Genomic DNA, 23636 nt, shown 5'->3' with positions numbered 1-23636 from the left:
CTCACAAGCCCAAGATGTGCATCAGCCAAGGAGGCAAATCATCTAAATGAAGACCCCAGAACTGCCATTAAGAGAGCTATTGCAATGCTGGAGCAGTCAACTGAAAACACTCAGGTAACAATGACTTATACAAGCATGAAACGACCTTCAAGTGCACCTAATTAAAAGAACTCTTGGAACACACAGATGCCACATGAATCACCATTTCTCCTTCAAAATTCTGCTAACTGTGCTAGGTAGTTATACAGTCTGCGGCAATGCTTGTCTATTTGCTGAAGGGCATAGTCACATGACCGTTAATACACTATTCTTTTAATTAGCGAAACCTAAACCACATGTTTATCCAGAGAAAGGAAAACTAGCCTGCAGCATAGTGAGATCAGCAAAATGTCATGTTGGAACTGGAGAGAGGGCTCAGCAGTTAAGAGTACAGACGGCTCTTCCAGACGACCAGTATTTGATCCCCAGCACCCATATGTTGGCTCAAAACCTTCCATACCTCCAGTTCCAGGGGATCCAGCTTCTTCTTTTGGCCTCCATAGACACTGAAGGCATGGGGGGGTACAGACATCCACCGGAGACAAAACAACCATACACATAAAGATAAAATTGAAAATCCTTATGTTGATGAAATTGAATAAACTACATATGATTTGGCCTTAGCTAGTCATAGGACTTTTTTTGGTCAATGAGATTTGTGGACATGGTAAACAAAACAAAACCAGCTAAAATACAATTGTGTTCTAGATCTGGGTCCTCTTTATGTCTGCCTTTGCAGTTCAGAGACCACGTGTTTGGAATCCATAGATAACAGAGATATCCGAGGAGTGTAGAACAGATTTCAGCAGAGCCTGGACCCTGGGTATAAGTTCATCTGATCCCCACCAGATATAACTCAAAATCAGAGAAGGGAATAAGGCTGAAATGTTGGGAGGGTTAGTTATACAAGTATCCAAATAGTCAAACAGGAATAGTGCGAAGGAGAACACTGAGAACTGAGAAATCTACTCCACAAGGAATAACACCCCAGGGGTAGGAGACGCCAAGTAGGTTTGGTTTGTTGTAGATTTCCCACATAATGTTTTCTGTAGGCTCTGCATGGAACAGTTTGTCTTCATTTGATGGTGCTATTTGGGATGAGATTAGGACCTTAGCTAGATGGGTCCTGGCTGCAGGAAGCAGGTCACAGGAGGTGTGTGAAAGTTGTACCCAATTCCTGGTTTGCCAGGAGGTGAATAGCCACCTCCTCCACAGGCTCCCACTGCCATGGTGTTCTCTCTAACACGGAGTCCAGAAACACGCTCCCCCTAGTACCTAGAGATGTGGCACAGGGGTTGGAGTGCTGGGCTTGAATGTATACGGCCCTGGGTTTGATATCCTGAACTGAAAACAGTTTCAAGTTGTTTTGTTGAAGTTTTTGACACAGCAATGTAAAGCCCAACTAACACACTGTGGGGTCATATGATATTCAAAGTTAGGGGTTTTAGGAACAAAGTAGAAAAATATTCCTGGGAGTTGGGGGTACACACCTAATCCCAGTATTTGGGGCGGCAGAAGCAGGAGGATTGCCAAGAGTTCAAAGTCAGCCCGGACTTTGTGGTAAGCTCCAGCCTGGGTTAAAAGTAAGACACCGTATAAATAACTTATTAGCATTACAGGAAATTTACATGAGTCCTTGGACTTGGCCTAGGTTCCCACCCACGCAACAAAAGGCCCAATCGATGTTGAGTTTAACCACAGCCGTTGCGCTCTGGGTCTTGTAGCTGATTAATTGAGTAGTAACCAACTGAGCGGCTAACTAAGCCGTACCCAATTAAGCTATGTTCTATTTCTTACCTCCGGTTTTCTAAGATGCTGTCTGCTCACATCGCTGTCTAGAGTTCTTTGAACTTGCCCCGATTCTGGGAACTGCTTAATTCGAGATTGGATTTCTGATTTATTTTGTTTCTCTTTGCTCAGATAAATGCCACTAAATTAATTGGTCTAGGGAACATCCAGAAACAGAAAAGGGAAGCAAAAAGATGCGTCTCAGTAAGGCTAGTCCCTGCGATGCTCACGTCGGACGGGGACGCCGAAGGAGTCATCACTAGAGGGCAGCAGAAGACGAAGGTGCCAGGGGATGAAATCAACGCAATGTTTTTGTATTTTGCAGTGGTTCGACAAGTAGCCTTTAAAATTGCATGCTGAAAATAAAAAGTAATATGTATTCAGAAGAGACATCCCTGCACGTTTAGCATTTCTCATTTTCCTCATGCTTATCCGTGAGCACAAGGACCACTGTGCCCCCAACATTCTTCTTTTTATGGGTATGTCAATTTGTTTAATGCCCATGAAGAAGACTCACATTGACATCTTTCTCTTAGCATAGCTGAAGGAAAAAACAGCAACCATAGAAAGAACTTGCAAAGGGGTGTGTGTGTGTGTGTGTGTGTGTGTGTGTGTGTTGGGCGGACCAGTCTCTCACAACATGCTGTCGGAAGAGTAAAATGATACACTATGGAAAAGTTCAGGGTGTTGTTTCTTCTACGGCACTTGCCCAACTGCACCCTCTTCTGCCTCCCTTTCAGTGCCATCACTACTCACCAATGACATCAGGAGAGTATGCTTGCCTTCATCTGACCCAAGGACGTGCTGGAACTCTTCTGACTTCACGTAGAAACCTCTTATCATCCTAACTCTAGCCACCACCCACTCCCCCCACCCACACACTACAACACCACCTTCCGGGACGTCAGCCCGCCTGAACATCTACCCAAGACCGTAATCCGGGAAAGATGAGCTTCATGTTTCCTTTTAAGCCCGAGCACTCCTGCCTTTCCCCCAGCTCATCCTTCCCGTTCTAGTTACTGGGATCTTATTGTCATTGCTGGGCAGCTCTGTTCCCTCCTCTCCCCAGCTTCTGTCACTGAGGCCCCAGAGTGTTGTGGAAGACTCACAGTCTCCCATGGAGCACTTTCTCTCTGGCTCCCTTACGGTTTTCACCGCTATTGATGAAGTGGCTTCTCCTGCGGCTGCACACAGAACTGGCGTGGACTGCATAGCGACCATAGATGCTTGACAAAGTTCCCGCATTTCGACTTGGCGGATCACAATCCTCCAGCACGCTTTAACTTCCATTTTTAATGATTTTCACTATGTGTTCCCTTACATCTTTTCCTTTGAGAAATTTTGTGCAGGCTTTGAAAGATGAAAATATATAACCTGGCAGCCTCTTTAACAAAATAATTCTTTGGGAAAAAAATCCCCGCCACCATGAAACCTACTCTGCCTACTCCCACACAAGTTAATATCAAGCTGCTTGAAAGTTTAGATTCGTATATGCTTGACAAATAGGGTATATTAGATAAATATGATAATAGGCTTCCTGCCCCCCCCCCATGATAAGTTTCCCCACTGATGCGGTAAGCCAGATCAAGCCAGATTGAAAAAGTACAACAACAAGTATATTGAACAAAGCAACTCTCAGGTTGGTTCTCTGGTCCTAGAGATCAAGGCCAGAGAAGTCAAATGCCTGAACTAAAGCAGGAGATTGCATAGTTTGTAGGTGGGAGGTGATGATGTCTCCACCACAAGCTAGGTTTGTGCCCAAGTATGGTGCAGAGTTCAGTGCTTAGGTGGGGACTTGGGCTGCTGCCAGCATCCGCAGAGGAAGTAGCCACAGTTGCCACAAATTCAGAAATTCAGAACTGGGCTTTTTGGCACCTTCCCTTTGTTTGGAGATTCTGAGTGGGTAGGGTTAGGAGGGTGGGGTGGGGATTGGGGGTGGGGGTGGGGTTTGGAGAGTGGGGCGGGGATTGGGGGTGGGGGTGGGGTGGGGTGAAGGGTCTTTCTTGACCGTGCAGGAGAGAGCTGGAGCTCTAACTGAACATAAAATGTGTTTGATAAATAAGGTAGATTTGATCAAGATTTATACATTCCTAAGGTCTACTCAGGTTCATGATAGTATTTGTCTAGCTTTGTCTTTGCTCACTTTAAGCTTTAGCTATTTGAATGAACCAAGCTGTATTATTCTATAGTAAAAGCTGTATTATTATTCTATAGTGGAGTGTATGACCCTTAGAGAAAGTCTTTTTCCCAAGGTCAGGCATTTGAATAGGGACCTTCCTTCCCTCAGGGGCTTGAGGAAGGTTCCTGCTTCCTAAAGTGACTTGCTCTCCTTTGCTCTGGCTGGAGGAATTTGCAGCCCTTGGCCCTTCCTTGCTGTAGGGAGCCTGGTGGAGGTACTGAACCTTAGAGAACAATAGATATTTAGACACTTGCCTTTGTCTCAGGGGAAAGGCTGTGCTAAAGCTGGTGACTGCTCAGGGAGGCAGGGAGCTATGGAGACTGACCTAGGCACTCTGCCTGTGTGACAGTTGTGTAGCTTGGTCCTCTTGTGGGACTCCTAACAGTGGAGCAGAGGCTGTCTCTGACTGTTTTACTGGCTTTTGTGACCTTACTCTCTGTTTGGTTGGAACCTCCAGTTCACCCCTGCACCGTCCAGAAAGCCCCATTCCTGTCTCTCCAAACCCTGCCCACTCAGAGAATCTTCTAACAAAGGGAAGGCACCAAAAAGCCCCATTCCACATGCATTCTTGGTGGCCATGACAGCTGTCTCCCCTAAAGTTGCCAGTCAGCCAAGTCCCCTCCTAAAGTGCTCAGCTTTTGACCATACTTTGGCACAAACCCAGCTTGTGCAGGACACGTCATCACCCCTCACCCACAACCTATATAATCTCCCTGTTTTAGTTCAGGTTTGTGGTTTCTCTGACCTCAATCTCTGGGACTGGAGAACCCTTGCCTTACACAAATAAACCTGTTCTTATGCTTTTTCAATTTGACTTGATCTGGCTTATTGAGTGAACAGAGAAACCTATTATGGGGAGGGGGCAGAAAACCTATTACTCCCCATACTGGGTAGCCTTGCCCAGCCTTAATACATAGGGAGGTGCTTAGTCTTGCTGCAACTTGATATGCCATGTTTTATTGATACTCATAGGAGAGCTTCCCTTTCCTGGATAGAGAAGAAGAGAAGGGGACTGGTGGGTGGGTACAGGGAGGGACTGGGAGGGGAGGATTGGGGGGCAGGTTGCAGCTGGGATGTAAAGCAAATAAATAAATAGATTTATACATACAAAGTTAATGGCCACTTTCATCCCTGAATCACTGAGTCTCCTAAACTATTGTGCAATTATAGAGAATATAAGGTGTAGCCCTTTTTTCAATAAAGTGGAAGCCATCCCGATTCACCCCCAAGCTCTGTCAGTCTCCTCCTTCCCTTCACCAGCCCCACAGTTCCTCTCATTCCTCCTGACGACCCAGACACAGGCTTCCCAGCAAGCTTGGTAGTATCACAGCACTTTCCCCCCTTTCTGGGCTTCCTAGTTCCTTGGTTATTATGGCTCCCTCCCTCCCCACTTCCCCAGCCCAACCCCAGCCACTCTGACTCCCTATCTGTTCGTCTGTGGTCTCATCCAGCTCACTTTGAATCCCTAAGGAAAAGGAACCGTACTCTCGTTGTGCATCCTCGCAGCACCAGCTGGCCTGACACACACAAAGAAAACTGGCTGTGAGTTCAAAGTAAATGAGTCGTGTAGGCAGTGAGCCGAGGCACACATCGGTGAAGGGTGGAAAGAACGCTGTGAAGTCACTAACTTTACTTCTCAGGTGAACTGGGACAGTTGCTGCCCTGTTGGCCTCCAGAGAACATGCAGGCCAACAGATCTGAAGGCTGCCCTGCAGTCCTTGGACCTGACCGTCCTGCAAACTCCAAGAATGAAAGCCGAATCCAACAGGAGGCACACAAATCCAACACAGCCGCCCAGGTCTCAGAGGGCTGGGGTTTGCAGTTCGATGGCCTTGTTCCTGGGTAAGCAGAGGTGAGAAAAGTGTGTCAGTGGTCAGTTTGGGGTATCATTCAGGGTGGAGACAGTCTTGTGGGAGACAAGGAAAGAGGAGGAGGAATAAGCGTTTCTATGGCATTTCATAGGACAGACATAATGGACTTCAAGATGGTGGTAACATGTCAACTGGTAGCCATGTCAGAGGAGCAGCAGATGGCAACTGAAGTTCAAGGTGTCAGCCTACCAGGAGGAAACTCTCTGACAGATCAATCTTGGTTAGGCAAGGCCCACAGACCACGGACCCCGAAATGTCTTTCTCTTCCGCTGTGCCTTTATGTGATTGCTGTTGCTACCTTTCTCTGGTATCTGGCATGGCGTGAATGAATGTGGGGAGACCCCTCTGTCTATAATGTAGTGTGTTTATTTCATGGAAGCATCCTGTTGTACTGGGCATTTTTATCTGTGGATTGTCATGAAGATGATTCCTCCCCAAGCTGTACACTGTCTAATTGATAATAATAATATTAGCTTATACAGACTTTTGGTGAATAAAAATAAATACAAGAAAATGCCACATAGCCGGGGCCTATGAGTTTCACCTAAGGAGTTGCATAAGCCATAGCTCAAGTTAATGTTTAAGAAAAACAATTGAGTCCTTAGGAGCCAGGCTGGCTTGAATTCTCAACGCTGAAAGACACAGTCACAGGTTCCAGTGTGCATCATCAGCTGAAACAAAGCTTTAAAATAACTTCAGGTTAGACCAGATGTGTTGATAACAGCTTTGCAATGAATAATCCTTGAAAACAATCTAAAGTTCACAAGGGTGGTCAAAAATACAAAGCAGCCCAACTGTTACTAGCTGACGTACTTTCCTTCCTAGGGTTGGTTGATGATCTAAGGTGATGATTAATTTTTTTAATGCCCATTTCTGCCCTCAGCTTCCTGACATAAGAAACTACTCGTCAATGGGTATACACCCTAAAGGTTTAAAGTAGAGCTGACTGATTCTTTTTCATACAGAAAAGTTTTTTATGAGATTACCTTTCAAGATAAGTAATTGGCCCTTTCTTTGTATGTAAGTTATAAGGGACAAAATAGAGATAAAGTTAGAGAGAGGTAAAGTGGGTTAGAAGAAAAAAATCACAAATCAGAGAGGAGGAACACATCAAGAATGAGAGAATTAAGAGGAGATCATCAAGAGAGGGAGAAGGAGAAGGAAAACATCAAGAGAGACAGAAGGGATACTTCCAGACAGAGATATGAAAAGAGAATACAGAGCTGTTATGCCCAGTCCATGGGGACCCCAAAAGACCATCAGGGTGACCGACTCACCAAAATTCAAAAGCAAAGTTTGATGTGTGCATGTTTTCAAGCCGCCGGGGGACCTTATCAGTGCAGCAGCAGCAAGAGGAGGTACCCCACCCTTCTAGAGGGCACTATTTAAAGGCAAACCCAGAAAAGTAACATTAGAACAGTGTGGGGCGACAGGTTCAATCCTGATTGGCTTGTGTCTAGGGACTTTTCACAGATTGTATTTTCGAACCTTACCTTTTGCTTGTTGGCTGACATTCTTGGTGTGGACATTCTGTGGTTATCTCTACGTTCCAGATGGCTACCCTGTTACTTTTACCCCTAGCCATTTCTGAGGACCAGAATATTTTACGGGAAATAGCTTACACAAGACACAAGATGGAGGCGGAGGACAAAATGGAGGAACTTTGGATCTTCAAGAACATAATGAGAAAAATAGAGAATAAAGAAGGAAACCATCAAGAGTGTGTGTGTGTGCGCACATGTGTGTGTCTTTTTCCCTAACTCCTCAGATAGGAAAGTCTAGTATACAGTGACACTGTGGATTCCTTTAGAGCCTGTGCTGTCTGGAGGCTGCCCCCCCTGCCCATCCCAGGCGGTAATATCGACCAAATGCTGCATGTGTTAATCCCTACATCAAGAATAAGATCACTATCACAATTTGAGCCAAATTTGAAGCAAGCTTGATTTTTTATTGCCATGCCCCCAACAGCTGGCCAGCGACTGCCTCCTAAGTCAGGTTAAAGAGAGCAGCCCCAAATCCATTTCTGGGGCTCCTTTTAAGGAGTAAAATCACAAGTAGTTTTTACAGAAGAGAGACAATGGAGCAATAAGGAAATACAGAAAAATAATCTAAAAAAAAAAAAATCACGTGATCACCATGTAATTAGGGAGGGCCAGAGAGCGTAAGGGTATTCTCAAAAATAAAAAAAGCCAAGGTCATGGCTTGGGGAAGGTCAGGTTACAGGAAACAGAAAGCAACTCAGTAAATAGAAACTTATTTTTTTTTTAAACAAGGATGCATAATGGTTCTTGCCTTCAAAAATGGAGTCAGGCAGGCTTCTCACAAGCTGTTTCGCTCTTAAATCTTGTTCTGTAATCTCTGTGTCTGAACTGTGTTTTAACTGAAAAGAAAAGCCAGGCTATGGTAATCCTTCCCTCCCTCCCTCTCTCTGTCCTTCCTCCTTCCCTCTCTCTGGTGTGGAGGTTCAAACCCAGACCCTTAGGCATGCTAGATGAGCCCTCTGCTTCTAAGCCCCTGCCGTCCAGCAGTTAGCAGAGCTTTCCACAAAGAAACTGCTGTGTCCATAAAACAGATTTCAATGTCCCCATATGTGTAGGGCAATTCTTAAGGAGAGAGAGGACTGTCCTGGGTAGGGGGCTTTGTTTTCTCCCTTGTGGGGAGAAGCGGTCCTATCTGCTCCTGGGAGTTATAACTTGCATCAAATTAGGCAACACTCTTGAGAACAAGAAAAGGACGCAAGTTACAAAAGGGGTTATTGTTTAGCTGTAAGCAGCGCTTCATTTATTGACGACGTCAGTAACATCAACAATAAAGGGAGGAATGGAAGGAGGGTGGATAAAGAAGAGGAAAGAAAGAATGAAGACAGGACTGCAGGCAGCCAGAAAAATAGCTGTGCTTCCTAGGGCCTCAGTTGCCCGGCTGTCTTTCAAAGCAATGGAAATTGAACTTTGTGGAAAAACAGCCCCCCATGGTCACTGTCATTGGAATGTACATCAATATTTATATGGTTTCCCATGGTGAGTCAAGGGGTCTTTTTTCAGAAGACACAGAGCTTTGATTTTCAAAGTTTAAATAATGGACATGGAGACCCCACCAAAGAAGCACTTATTAAATATCGGTACAGAGTCAACTTTGAGAAAGAGCGGAGCTGCACGCTGTTCCTTTGCGGCAGAGCCTCCCACTGAGACTCTGTTCTGCAAACCCTGGGGGATCCGGCAGGATTGGACGCTTCCTTGCAGCTCAGGTTAAGCTCAGTAGGTAGCAGTCTTTCTGGGACAGGAACAAGTCAATTTCCATTCTGCCAACTTCATACTGCCTAAGAAAAACCCAGCCCGGCCCAGCGGAAGCTTCGTGGGAGGGTTGTTAGCTGCATAAAAGAGTGTACTCAGAAGTTCACCCACGGAGACTTTCAGACTGCTGGTGCCAGGCGGATCAAACTAAATGCACGATGTAGGGGCAGTCAACCTGGTCCCCCCCACTCTTCCTCTTGGACCCACCCTTTGCTCACTGACCCAGATTCCTCACCTCATACCAGGCTCCATGGTCCCAGGTTTTCCTGATCGGTTAGTTCATCCGCTTGATGGCATCAAACAGGCTCAATGTTTCAGAGCCACCGCCAAATTACGAGTGGCGTGGCTCGGGTGGGGGTGGGGAGCTGGGTGAAGTACTGGTATAGGATTAATACGCCTTTGCGATGAGAATTCACTCCACCACTTGGAGATTAATAAAGGAAAAACTCTTCACTACTAGTACGCTACTGGTCCTGGCTGATGTACAAAAGGGAACCAGCCTTGAATAGAAATCCCAACCAGTTTATGGAGTTTCGTGGGCCCGGATTACACTTTGAAGGATTGAACATGTTGTCTAGAGACCGAAAGTCCAGAATTTGGTTGTTTGGACAGATGGGGGGATTTACAATGCAAAATATTGTCATAGTGATCCCAAGATCAGGGCTGCTCCTTCCAGGCAGGGTGGTCCTGTCTGCCTGGTAGAATATGGCTCTTTCTAATAAGGGAACCAGGGACTGTTCCTTCTACTAAGTTCTCCTTTGTGTAACTTACTATTTCCTACAATATCAATTTATTATTCCCAGTTTCTCCTCTATCAGTACAAGGGTTTTGCCAACAGATGAACCTGGATTTGAGTCCTAATGTCTGCACATGACCCACAATGACCCATGCCCCCTTGAGTCAATCAGTTGGACTCCTTCTGGGCGTCCAACCTACTCAAACTATGAAAGCATGGTATTGTTTCAAAACCTAAATTTTGGGATAAATTGTTCTATATACATATTAATAAGGGCTTCTGAAGTATTCAGGGACAATATTCTTTGGAAACTATCTATACAACTATATACCAGGTGTTAAATATCTCTGTGTTGTTTGTGGAAAAACCCACTTAGATTAATTCAATCCTAGAAAGCTAATTCCCAAAAATTGTTCACCAAAGCAAAGAGGGTAACAATCTTGAACATAAAGAGCTTCAATGGATAGTTTACAAAGGTTGTATTGAGTACGCGATCAAAATGAAACAGACATATAGGCAGAAGCTAAGTCTTTGAGTAACTAGAAGGTACCCTCACCCTGGGGCTATACCAGAGAAGCATCACACAGAGGGTGGCATGTGTTCAGTGTATATGTGGGGTTGGGGGAATCAAAGGTTTGGAAGACCCATAAATGGGTCAAAGAAAAGGGGCATCTAGTGTTTACCAAATCCGACTTGGCTCCAAGAATTGCAGAGATCAAATTCCCTCCTCTTGCTACTCTCCAGAGGAAGCTGGGCCTCTAATAAGGTAGTTTGCCTTCATTTTAGGCTTAAAAGTCACTTTATAGAAAGGACAACTAAGTTCATTCCTGTTCATGATTAAATCTCTGCTTTTCAAGGATTGGGCTATGCCCCACGTGTAACCTTAACTAGAAAAGGCTTTGCACTGTCTATTCCAGGAATGAAAATCGCGTCTCTGTTTCAAAAGGTAGCTTAGTGTGACCCTATCTGTGTAACTTAGTGTTACTCCGCCTTAAAACTTTTCAAAAACTTTTTGAAGGAGTTAAGGACATAGCTGAGTGATAGAATGACCACTATAGATACCACGACCTGGGTTTCACCCACGTGCCTCCGCCAACCACACACAGAGGCAATGAACGTGGAGGAGCCACAGAGGCTCCAGCACAAAGTCCCTCTGCAAACAGGAGCCGCTGGATCCTGGCCAGCTGCCTGACCACTTGGTGACCTCCTCAGCTCTCTCTGCTGTCCCTCAGCCACTAGAAGAACTCCACATGGGTCATAGCCGCTCTAGGAACTCATTACTCCAGCCCTGCTGGTCGTGGAACCGTGTGGGTACAGAGTGACTCAGGCAGGAAGAAGACACCACCAGCGAGATGCAGCTGAACGGACAGGCAAACGCTGAGTTCTCAGAACCCAGTTGCAGTGTTTAGCTTTTTGACGTTTCTACGTGGCTGTGACTGCTTTTGCATATATTAGAATAATTGACAGAGATGGGCAAGAAGTCGCCCGGGGATGAAAGCACTTGAATTAAGGAATATTTTGTTTTCTTTGGGGTTTCGAGAGCTTAAGGGGAAAAGGAAGAGATAGCAGAGAGCAGAGAGCAGACGGCTACAATTAAATGTGATTTGCCACAGCTTAAGTATCACTTCCAGACAGCGTCAAATTAGTGCGTTTAAGAAGCTCACTGCAAAGGGGACTTTTTTCTTATCTAAGTGAAACGCTGGCGCAGGGGGCCGCCAAAGGGAAACAAACTGCCAGAAGCTGTTTTACATGGTTGGCATGTGTGTGCCAAACACCTCCTCGGTGTTTTTGGATCTTACATCGTCTGCAAAATTACCACTTTATGAAAATATCATCAGAAATCCCCTTGTAAAGAGCAGAGGTTGCTAGCAACCTGCCTCCGAGCCTCTTCATCCACAGTTGAGAAACGTGAGGAATGTTTTCAGGCAACCTTGCCATTTCTCTTCTCAGGAAAAATCCTTAGTATTCCAGGAAATCTGGGGGATGACCTTTAAAATTTAATTTATTTAAAGTTTTATTTTGTTTAACTGTCAGGGTTAAAAATTCCTTCCTCTCTCCCTTTCTTCACCTTCCTTTCTCTCTTCTTCTTGCCTTTCTTACCTCCTCTTGGGTCCGGTGTGTGTGTGTGGGGGGGGGTTCATGCAAAGATGGGGACAGTCCACCAAAGTCTAATAAACCAGAAGCAAACTTTATTCCAGAGACAAGATTCCAGGAAAAAATAAAAAATAAAGTAAAATAAAAAGTCTCCATGGGGCACAAAAAGCTTATCAGCTAGCTGAGACCACAGCTAGAGATGGATTTTGTAAGGCTGTGGCCAAGGCTGGTTTCTGAACCCACCTTTTTATAGTAGGGGCACCAAGCATTAGCTCTGAACAAAGGAATTTTTACAATCTTGGGGTAAAACTTAGATACAGATTGCCTTACTTTACAATCTCCATTAACAGAGTTTTTCAGTTAAACTAGTGTTTGTGCTTAATCTATTGTCTTCCTTGGTGCTTCCGGGTGGTGTTTACTGAAGCCCTGTGCTCTCCCCTTTGATGCTGTCAGTTTCACATAGCAGGGGAAATGTATAACCCAGAGGTCATATATCCATCTCCTAAAAGTTAACTCAGCTCATATCTGTCATTAATCAAGGATGGCCTGGGTGTTAGGCTCTCAGTTTGCAGAGAGATGCTTCGGCCTTGTAAATAGAGCTATGGTTGTAAAGTGGAGTAACCCACTGTTAATAGTTAATCCTTGAGCTGCTGAGAAAGCTGACAGTCTGTTCTCATTCTCCTAGGCTCCTAGGCTTACAACTTTACAATTCTTTATTTCTACATTCTTATTCCTGGAATCTACATTTTTATATTCCTATTTTTGGATCTTTCCCCTCCCTCCCTCCATCCTACTTTTCTTCAAGAAGGGATTGCCTTGAATTGGAGACATATCTTCCTCAGCCTCCCAAGTGCTGAGTTGAAAGCATACTTATCTCAGTTTAGAGATAAATATGTCTAAAGTTCAACCTTGTTGCTCTGATATATGCCAAAATTCCTCCATATAACTTTATTTATTTATTTGTGGTTTGTTTGTTTAAAACAAGGTCCTACCATGGAGCCCAGGCTGGCCTTGAATTAACAATCCTCCTGTCTTGGCCTCCCAAGTATGGAGATTACAGGCAAGCATCACCATGCTTACTTTTCAATGGGATTTTAATTAGGGTTAAGTGAGATTTGTGTAATTGTGGATGATACTAGTGCCGTCATTTAAATGCAGGGGACAAGGTGGGAAGACGTGCACACGCAAGAAAGAAGCCAGGTGACAGCTCCTTAGTGGGGTTTACTGCAGTGGTGGGGTAGGATTGCTATGGTTCAAATGTCTTAAGCTGTATTTTCCCAGAAAAAGAAATAATGTAGAAATGCAAAAACTGAACAATTTTAAATGCACCCTCACAAAGGGAAGCTGTTCGCCATTTCCATACATTTAATAGAGATGAGTAAGGCTGGGGAGGAGGAAGCGCAGAGAAAACTGTACTTAGATTTCACAGTTCTGGAAGGAAGAGCCCCGTACCTGTATGGTTTGGGAAAGAAGTAGCCAGGCTCCATCCGTGGGCTCCATGTTTTGATCCTTCATCATTGAGTACAGGAGATTTGCATGCATGGTGCTAGATCTCCGGGGTCCGACAGCCATGCCATGTCATCGTGGTCTTTTCCTTTGGTCACTTCTCTTCCTCTTCGTCTAAGAGAGGAACTCTGTGAGACTCAGGGAATAAAGTTCTTTTTAAAAAAAAATATTTATTTATTATGTATATAATATTCTGTCTGTATGTCTGCAGGCCAGAAGAGGGCACCAGACCTCATTACAGATGGTTGTGAGCCACCATATGGTTGCTGGGAATTGAACTCAAGACCTTTGGAAGAGCAGTCAATGCTCTTAACCACTGAGCCATCTCTCCAGCCCAGGAATAAAGTTTAATATTCTTCCGATTTATATATTTGGTTAACAGGGTAGGTCTGGTGAAGTTGAAACTGTGGACGGAGGAGGACACAGTAGGAAGCCGGTTGTTAAGCAGTAGCGTCCTGCAGCAATCCTCCTTAGACCTTTAGACAAAGGACATTTGGGGAGTATTCCATGGTGGGGGGAATCAGCTGGGCTAGATGGGAACAACAGTGTGGAGTGTCTGTCGAGGTGCAGAAAGAAGACTAAAGTGGAAATCCTGCCCCTAATCTTTCAGTGATGCCCTGGTGAGAACAGAAATGGTTCTAACAATCGCTGTTTGTTGTTTGTTTGTTTGTTTGTTGTTTGGTTTTGTTTTCCAAGCCAGTTTATCCCTGCATCTCAATAAAGTAAATGGCAAGAGAGGGGAAGGGAAGTTTCCCGGAAGTTCTTTCTAAGCCTTTAGCTCCGTGGTTCTCAACCTTCCTGATGTTGCAACACTTGAATACAGTTCCTCATATTAGGGTGACCCCCCCAACCATAAAATCATTTCAATGCTATTTCATAACTGTAATTTTGCTTTTGTTATGAATCATAATGGAAATATCTGATATGCAAGCCCTGTGAAAGGACTCTTCAACCCCCAAAGGGGTCGTGACCCACAAGTGGAGAAATACTGCTTTAGCACCGGGTCATCACATGAAGGTAACTGGCCAGCTCTCTTTTGTTCGGAGCACCGCAGTAAGTGTACACCATCATAGGACAGACACAGAAGTACTCTCCTCCCCCACCCAGTTACCAGAGTCACTTTCTCAAGTTTCCCATTCTTTCCTGCCTGATGTTTGCAAACACAGTATGGCAAAGGGCGGTTCTTCATAGACGTCGGGGGACTGAAAATGAGGATTCTCTGTGAAAGCATCTTGGAATATTGAAGGAGACATAGCCTAATTCCTAGTCTATTACTCGGGTCTTAAGCAAAGTCAACTCTTACAATGGAGAGTCCTATTGTAAATAAATACAGGCTGCCAGCAGCAAGATAAGGCTTGGGCAAGCTGCCCAACAGATGGCTCAGGTCTGTGTGTACCAGCCAAGGACCAATGTTGCAGGCAGAGGCTCCTGTCTGGGTTTTAAGTTGGAACCACAGATAGGGAATAATTGTGGGATGACAGGAATTCTTGATACAGTTTTGTGCAAAACTTGTTATGGCGCCTTGCCTCCAGTTTGGATGCTTGGTTTTTCCTGCCGCCCCTCTCAAAGCTTGGTTACATGAGCTCACTGGTGAGAATGACCGGGGGCCCAGAGTAAGAGTTAGGGAGCATGTGATTCAAAATGTGTGTCCTTCTATCTAGCCAAGATCTGGATTCTCTATCTAGCAGACTGTGTCAGAAGTGGCAAAAGACAGTACAGTGAGCTTGGGATGTCTGGGCTAAGGGGTACCTAAGTAGCTGATCTTTTTTTTTTCCCTGGGTGTGCCTGTAATGGTGCTTCTCGAAGAGATGAGTGTTTGAATTGGTGGAATAAGTAAAGGTTATCTGTTTGTGTGTGTGTGTGTGTGTGTGTGTGTGTTCTTTTTGTTTTTCAAGACAGGGTTTCTCTGGGTGACCCTGGCTGTCCTGGAACTTGCTCTGTGGACCAAGCTGGCCTCAAATATAGGTTCATCTGCCTCCACCTCCCGAGTGCTGGGATGAAAGGAGTGGACCACCAGCACCTGGCTCTGCACTCTGCATTTTCCAACGTGGTAGGCACCCTCCACCCCACTGAGAGCCCGAAGAGAACAAAGCAGTGGTGGAAGGGGACCTTTGCACTCTGCTAGAGCTAAGGCAGCCACATTATCATCTTTTCTTCTCCGTGGGCCCTCAGATCAGAGACTTGCGCCCTCAGTCCCCAGCTGTTAGACCTTGGGACTTAGACTAAATGACAATGCTGGCTTCCTGGGGCAGGGCAGGGAGGTGGTGTGAATCCCGGCTCTTCAGTTTGGGGTATATTACATTTCTGGAAGTTTCCATGCCCATGGGCACAGCATCACAAGAAGAGGTCTGCCTAGCCTCGTGTTTGCACCAGCTCGCAGCAGATCAGTCCTTGACTCGCTCGTTTTTTCTCTCACTGCCGCTGCCACTCTTGGACGGTGTCATCCTCAGTGCCTGAAAAGGGAGATCCGACATTTCCGGAAGTGGCTCCCCTCATAGACTGCATTGTCTAGAAGCCGGAGAAGGATTACGGTTACCAAGGGACACATCCCCTGACTGGCCCACTTCCAGCCCCTCTTCTCTCGCTGCAGGATCCAAAACTCTGAACCATCGCTCCCTGGAGAAGACCTAGACACCTCTCGAGTTACTCTCCAGGGTGGCAGCGGAGGAACACAGTCTGTTGTCTAAAGATCGCTGCTGCTCTGAGTGGAGACTTTCCCCTGGCATTCAGAGGGTTTCTGTTTAGAAGGTGGACTGCATACCAGCAAAAACTCCCCTGCCTCCTTAGGTTCTACAAAACCAACAAACCCACAAACTGCAACTTACTCTATTTTCATTAAAATCTAACTTCTTTGTTTTTATTTGATTGTTTTTGTTTGTTTGTTACATCTTTAAATAAATCATTTTTAAAGTGTTCATTTATTGTTTTGTGTGTATGAGTGTTTCACCTGCATGTAAGTCTGTGCACTGCTTGCATGCTTCATGCCCAAGGAGAACAGAAGAGAGCATCGATCGATGGTTGAACCGCTATGTGGGTGCTGGGAACTGAACCCCGGGTCCTCTGGAAGAGGACAAATGCTCTTAACCACTGAGCCATCTCTCCATCCCTCAGTTACATCTTTAATAAAGAATTAAAATCGTCACTTTTCATAGACCCCAAGAACACTTTCCCCACTCCCCTATCCTCTCCTTTCTCGTTCTTCCTGACTGCTGCCATTGTTCCCCAGAAGAATTTCACTTCCGTATTCGTTGTAGATACGCACACATAAAACCACAAGTAAAACTAGCTTAATTAGCTCGGTATTACCGTCACCATTCAAACCTATTGTCATGCAAATAGCATAATTTATTCTTGTAGGGCTGAAAACGTTTCCATCGTGTTTGTATCACACTTGATTGTAGTAATAGGGACGGCGGCGGGGCTGTGTCCCCAAAACCCCAGCCGCTTGCCCGGCTCGGCTAGCTTATGCCCCAAATAATTACACGGACACTGTATTCTTTTAAACACTGCTCTGGCCCATTTCTAATCATCTGTGTAGCGCCCCTAGGTGCGCTTACCGGGAAGATTCTAGCTTAAGTCCATCCTGGGTTGGAGCTTCATAGCGTGCATCTTCCCTGGAGCAGGTAGCATGGCGTCCCTCCTACGTCTGCTCCGGAGAGCAGAGCTGCGGAGTCTGACGTCACTTCCTTTTCCTCCCAGCGTTCTGTTCTGTTTACTCCACCCACCTAAGGGTGGGCCTATCAAATGGGCCTAGCAGTTTCTTTATTGCTTAGCCAAAGAAATCAACAGATTGATATATGACACTCCCACATCACTTCCCCTTTTTCTGTTTAAACAAAAAAAGGAAGGCTTTAACCTTAACATAGCAAAATTACATATAACAACAGTTATCAAGTAAAAGTTACATCAGAAACATTTATACATATAACAAAATTGACCTTAAATCTCTATCAATGCAAATTATTCATACCTATATCATTTCCCCCTTTAAATGTAAAAGAACATTTATAAACCATATTTGGGAACATGGGCGCAGTTTTTTCTCTCCAAACTGCTTCCTGCTGAATGGGGGCGTCGTTAATTAGGTCTTTCATGGTATAACCTGTGTGCCAGGGTCATATCAGTTGGCAGTTGAGTGTAGTAATTTTCTGAAGATGTTCACAGCAACCCTTCAGGAGGACGTGGTCCATCATACCAAATCGGAATAGAAGAAATCCATAGAGTCTCATCCTCTGTGAAAACAAAAGAATCTCTTTTCCAAAGTATCATATCCTTAGATCCAAATTCTGAAATCATACCCTCATGATATCCGTTCTGGTTCCACTGGGCAGCCCATATAATGAAATGTCTCTCTGTACTTAGCTCCTTCACAGTCAAAAATTTTAAAGAAAACACAATGTACATAATCCAGACTCTCTGTGAATTTTCCATCTTTACGCGGCTTATTTTTACTCTATCACTTTACTTTATTCTGTCTCTTTAAAGACTTTACTTCTTTTTTTTTTTAAACCATTAACTTTATTCTCTATATTCTTTTTCTTCTCTCTCCCAAGCCTACGTACATTCATCCAACAGTGTGACTCATTTAGTGGTCTGAATCTGTCCTATTGTGAATCTGCAATTTTTTACTATCCAGGAGCACTTTTGATTTGCGCCTTTAAATCACTAGGCGCTTAAGAATCTAAGCTGTGACATTCCTAAGTTAACTTTTTGCTTTTTAAGCGTATATCTTTGACCTGGAATAACCCTGTAGACCAGGCTGTCTTTGAACTCTCAGAGATCCGCCTGTCTCTGCCTCCCAGGCATTGGGATTAAAGGCGTGTGCTACTACACCTTGAACTCACAGAGATCTGTTTATCTCTGCCTTCTAAGCACTGGGATTAAAGGCGTGTGCTACCACACCTTGAAGTCACAGAAGTTTGCTTTAAGAATTTTAACTTTTAGTCTGCATATATTTTTAACACACTTTAAACCATTCAGAAATTTTCTGTCTTTGAATCTCTCTTTACTGTATATCTCTCTTTTTCTGATGACAAGAGCCTTTAATTTGCCAAGCAATATCAATAGGACTAAAGGCGTGGCTTTGCCAGCTAGATCCAGTCCATTCCTTAGCTTTTCAGCCTCTTGGCTGAGGTACTGGCTGTAGCCATGTTTATAGCATTTCAAGGTCCCTGCCAGCCAGCAAGCTACAACAGACAACACTCAAGTCCTCTCTCTGTAGCCGGCCCTCCTGCCTCAAACAGTCAGAGTTTGCCCTGGCAGGATGGCCTAGAAAGCCGGCATTTTAAAACGGCGCAGCTTTTTTCCTGCTACGGCTGAAAACCGAAAAGCATGCGTTCAGCTTTTCGTCAACACCGTTTAAGTGTTTCGTGGCAGGACCTCTTAATGAGCTGCAGGCTTTGCAGCTGAAGCTGAGTCAGGAAGCCTCTTGGGGCTACCAGGTAGGAGCGGCACTCAGCACTTTAATTCTGAGACTGAGCGTGCAGCACAGAAATTCTTTTCATCCAAGTAACATCCAAATCTGACAGGCAGAGCACTGCGCAGTCTAAAAACACGTCTCTGTATGGCAGCAGGAATCGGCCATGCTCTTCCGCCTGCCTAAGCCTGATTCTGCCTTCTGCCCAGGAGCAGGCGGGGAGCTCTGAGTCATCGCACGGTCTCAGAGCACTCTCCTTCCGATCCCAAGCGGGAACACAAACATAAAGCCAGAGTTTGCACTGGCGGCACAGCCCCAGGAAGCCATGCTTTGAAATGACACAGCGTTTTTTCTGCTCCTGTTGCCGAATCAGGAAATCTCTCTACAGCACGCCACCAACAAACAGCAAAAATCTGTGTTAAACTCTCTCTCCCTTATTTTTAAGCCTTCTCAGGTTTTTTTTAAGTGGGTTTAGTTAGCCACACGTCTGGGCATCATTTGTAGTAATAGGGGGCGGCGGCTGGGCTGTGTCCCCAAAACCCCAGCCGCTTGCCCGGCTCCGGCTAGCTTATGCCCCAAATAATTACACGGACACTGTATTCATTTAAACACTGCTCTGGCCCATTTCTAATAATCTATGTAGCGCCCCTAGGTGCGCTTACCGGGAAGATTCTAGCTTAAGTCCATCCTGGGTTGGAGCTTCATAGCGTGCATCTTCCCTGGAGCAGGTAGCATGGCGTCCCTCCTACGTCTGCTCCGGAGAGCAGAGCTGCGGAGTCTGACGTCACTTCCTTTTCCTCCCAGCGTTCTGTTCTGTTTACTCCACCCACCTAAGGGTGGGCCTATCAAATGGGCCTAGCAGTTTCTTTATTGCTTAGCCAAAGAAATCAACAGATTGATATATGACACTCCCACATCACTTGATCCAGTCCTCTGCTGCTGGACACCCTACTTGGTTGATGACGCCACTGGTAAGGACAGTGTGGCTATAGACACTGATGTGCAAGTGTCCCTGTGACGTAGTCACCTGGAGTCCTTTAAATTAAAATCCATTAGTGGTCTAGCTGTGTCATATAGACCATCTATTGTTAATTTTATTTTATATTTTTATTGCTAATTTTTTAAGCTATCTCCGTACTGACTTCCATAGTTGCTGGAATCGTTTACACTCCCAGTAGCTGTGTACAGGTGCCCAATTATCTCCACATCCTCACCAGGATTTATTTCTTTAAAGTCTGCCATTAAGAATGGGATAGTGTGACACTCAATGTAGTTTGGTTGTTGTTGCTTTATATGTACGAGTGTTCTGCCTGCATGTATGTCTATGTTCCACGTGTGTGCCTGGTGACTGAGGAGGCCAGAAGACTGATGGCATTGGATCCCCTGGAACTGGAGTGACAGATGGTTGTGAGCTGCCATGTAGGTGCTGGGAATCAAACCCAGGTTCTCTGGAAAAGCAGCCAGTACTCTTAACCATCTTCCCAGTCCTCTCAACGCAACTTTGATTTGCCTTTCTCTGGTGAGCAGCGAGACTGTTTTCTCTGCTGTTCGGCTATTTAATTTCACAGGTCCCATCTGCCAGTTGGCCTTCTTTACTGAGCAGTTAGAATCCTCTTCAGAGACCTGCGCCTGTGTCTTGAAATGTTCTCCCCACTTTCGGGTCCCAAGTCAAAGTCCTTCGTGCTCTTGGAGTTTATGCTTGCAGGTGCGAGCTAAGGTTCTAGTTTTGTTCTATATATGATTACCCAGCTTCTGAAGCACCATTTGCTAAGGAAGCTGTCTTTTCTTCAATGTGTATTTTTGGCATCTTTGTCAAATCTGGATCATCTATCCTGTTCCGTTGATCTACATGTCTAATTTGTATCATTGCAACTCACGGTCCTGTTGGTGAAGGATGGGGTGTGGCTTCCTAGAGGGCACAAGGGGTGATTGAAGAAGAGAGGAAACCACACTCCTGTGAAGGGTTTCCCTCACCAGAGGCCTTGGCTATAATGTGATTCCTTTCTCCGTGCGGTACAAAGAAGAATCAAGTCAGGAAGGGCAGTTTTTAAATAAAACAAATACAAAACCTTAAAGCACAGCACTATAACTTCTCCTTTCTCTCGATTCTGTTAAAAAAAAAACTGGCTCCTAAAAGACCTTGGGGAAGATGAGTGAGGCTCCACACAAACGGTCTCTGGTATCCGCAGTCTCAAGCGTTTGTGTTGATCAGGTGCAGACCCTCAAATGGTTTTTGTTTAAAAGAGTTTAGGATAAATTTAATGTCCTGTCTTTCTGAGAACTCAGAAAAGGCCACAGTATTAGATAGGGTCAAAAGCAGGTGGATAAAACTAGCTAATTGCCTTTTGGCATCTTATGTCCTTAAATTTGGTTCCAGTGAGCTTGTTATTTTTGTGAGCTCCTACCGAGAGTGTGAAAAGACAGCAGTTTTGGATTGAGCCTCACACTGCAACCATTATTTGAATGTGATCGCTATTAAATGTGATGTTGCTTTTTAGTACTGTGATTCCCCTTTTCTTTGATTTTTTTTTTAAATTATATGGCCCAAGTTGGCTTGCCTCAGCTCCGCCCTGTGACCTCATCTAATCCCTACTGTCTCTCAAAGCCCCTGCCTCCAAATTCTATGAGCAGTCATTTGGTGCTTAAGTGTCTAACATGTGAACTTTGAAGGATGTGTTCAAGCCACACCATCTGGTAAATTCTTACATGGAGTTTGACCCACTGTCAACCTGAAATCAAAGAAAGGTGCTTACCCTCAAATCAGCATCCTGATTGTTAGGAGGCAGCAATGGAGAGCCAGAGTTGTCCATACCGACCCGGAATAAAGCTTCCTAAGTGGATTGTGGGATTAATCCATAGGGTGTTTCATCTTTGAAAATCTCTGAAAATCATGGGTCCCTTTTTTACTAGGCAGAAGAAATCGCTGCATTATTTTTGATGAAAATCCAATAATACAATCAGCCAAACAGCCAATCAAATATTAGTATTTTATAGTTTCAAATATATCACCCAGCGTCTGGACTGACAATGCAAACAAAATCGTACACTCTGCAAGCATACTAAGTCCTGCTTTTGAGGGAAATGGTAAATGGCATTGAATTTCAATTCTTTCACTCACTTATTTTGAAATGTTTGAGTTAAATACCTGCATCTTTTGCATAGGGCTCACACGGATGATGTAAATCCCTCAACCCGCATGGGTCGCTAAACACATTATTGTAAGACCGAGTGGTAAGTGTTGCTGTGTTGGGTGCTGAAGGGGCTACTGGTGAATACTCCAGAGCACTGAAATCCTTTTCAGGGAAGGTCTTTAAGGATAAGGACACCTTCGCTGTGGGAGCTCCTGGCATCTTTTAAAAGGATGGCAGTATTGGTTTTATTAGTTTGCTTTGTGCCGCTGGGACAGCCACAACCAAAGGTAACCTGGGAAGGAAGTTATTTCATCTTCCCTCTTACAGTCCACCATGAATGGATGTGAGTTCAGGATCCTGGAGGCAGGAACTGAAGCAGAGAAGACGGGAATGCTGCAGACTGGCTTGCTCTTCATGGCTTGCTCAGCCTGCTTTCTTACACCACCCAGGACCACCTGCCTAGGGGTGGTCCCTCTCACAGTAGGCTGCGCCCTCTCACGTTAATAATTAATCAAGAAAATGCCCTTCAGACTTGTCCACAGCCAATTTGACGGTGGCATTTTCTCAACTGAGCTTCTCTTTTCCCAGATTATTGTAACTTACATCGAGTCGATAAAAATATTAAAAACTAACAAGCACATAGGTATAGGTCAGGATTTCTTTATGTAGCTGTACCTCATTTGAAATCACATGAGCATGTCTCATTAGTGTCTCTACCTCAATTCACAGCCCATCTCTCACTCAGCTCATCTCCTGGTGGCCCGTTTTGAACATACCCTTATCTTAGTTTGTGGCTGATGCCATGCCAAAGCATTTAAATGAAAGTGGACATTTCAAGTGACCACAGCAATTGTTAACCCTTTTGTGCTACCTTTTGTAGCAAAAATAATGAAAACCCAGAGACAGATATCGGGGTTCGACCTAAAGATCAGAAAAGCAAAGCAGCCGACCATTAAAGAGACCTTTTACCTCTATCAAATCTTCAAACCAAAGGGGTGAGATCCTGACTCTACAAACCCTCAGACTCCTCACTCCACTGAGTTCATGACTCTTCCCCTTTAGATTCCTCTCTCTGCCCGGCCCTATCGCTCCTGTCTCCACCTCCCTAACGCTGGGTTTAAAGGCGTGTGATCCCAAGTGCTGGGATCACCTTTGTGTGAGATCTGTTTCTCATTTAGACAGATTTAATCTTGTGTAGCCCAGGGTGGAAATCCATCTGTGATGTGGGAGGGTCTTCTGTTCCCATCGCTACACATCTGGCTTCTGTCTCCCAAATTCTGAGATTAAAGATGTGTGCCACCACTCCCTGGTCTGTATGGCTGACTAGTATGGCTGCTTTGCTCTTTGGTCTTCAGGCAAGCTTTATTTATTAATACACAAATAATATGCCACTATAACCTGTTTTATATCCATCAAATGGTTCATCCAACCCTCCTGTCCGCCAGTGACAGAGATGGAGCTGGCAGCATTTTTAAGTCCCCTTGACCACTGATACAATGATGCTCAACTCTAGGTTCCCATGCACAGGAGTTCCTATGTTTCTCATTTTTCCTGAAAAGTCTCCTTTCTCTATCACACTCCACAGG

The sequence above is a fragment of the Microtus pennsylvanicus genome, chromosome 2, assembly GCF_037038515.1.
Source record: "Microtus pennsylvanicus isolate mMicPen1 chromosome 2, mMicPen1.hap1, whole genome shotgun sequence".
NCBI classification, from domain to species: Eukaryota; Metazoa; Chordata; class Mammalia; order Rodentia; family Cricetidae; genus Microtus; species Microtus pennsylvanicus.
This window is presented reverse-complemented; position numbering follows the sequence as displayed.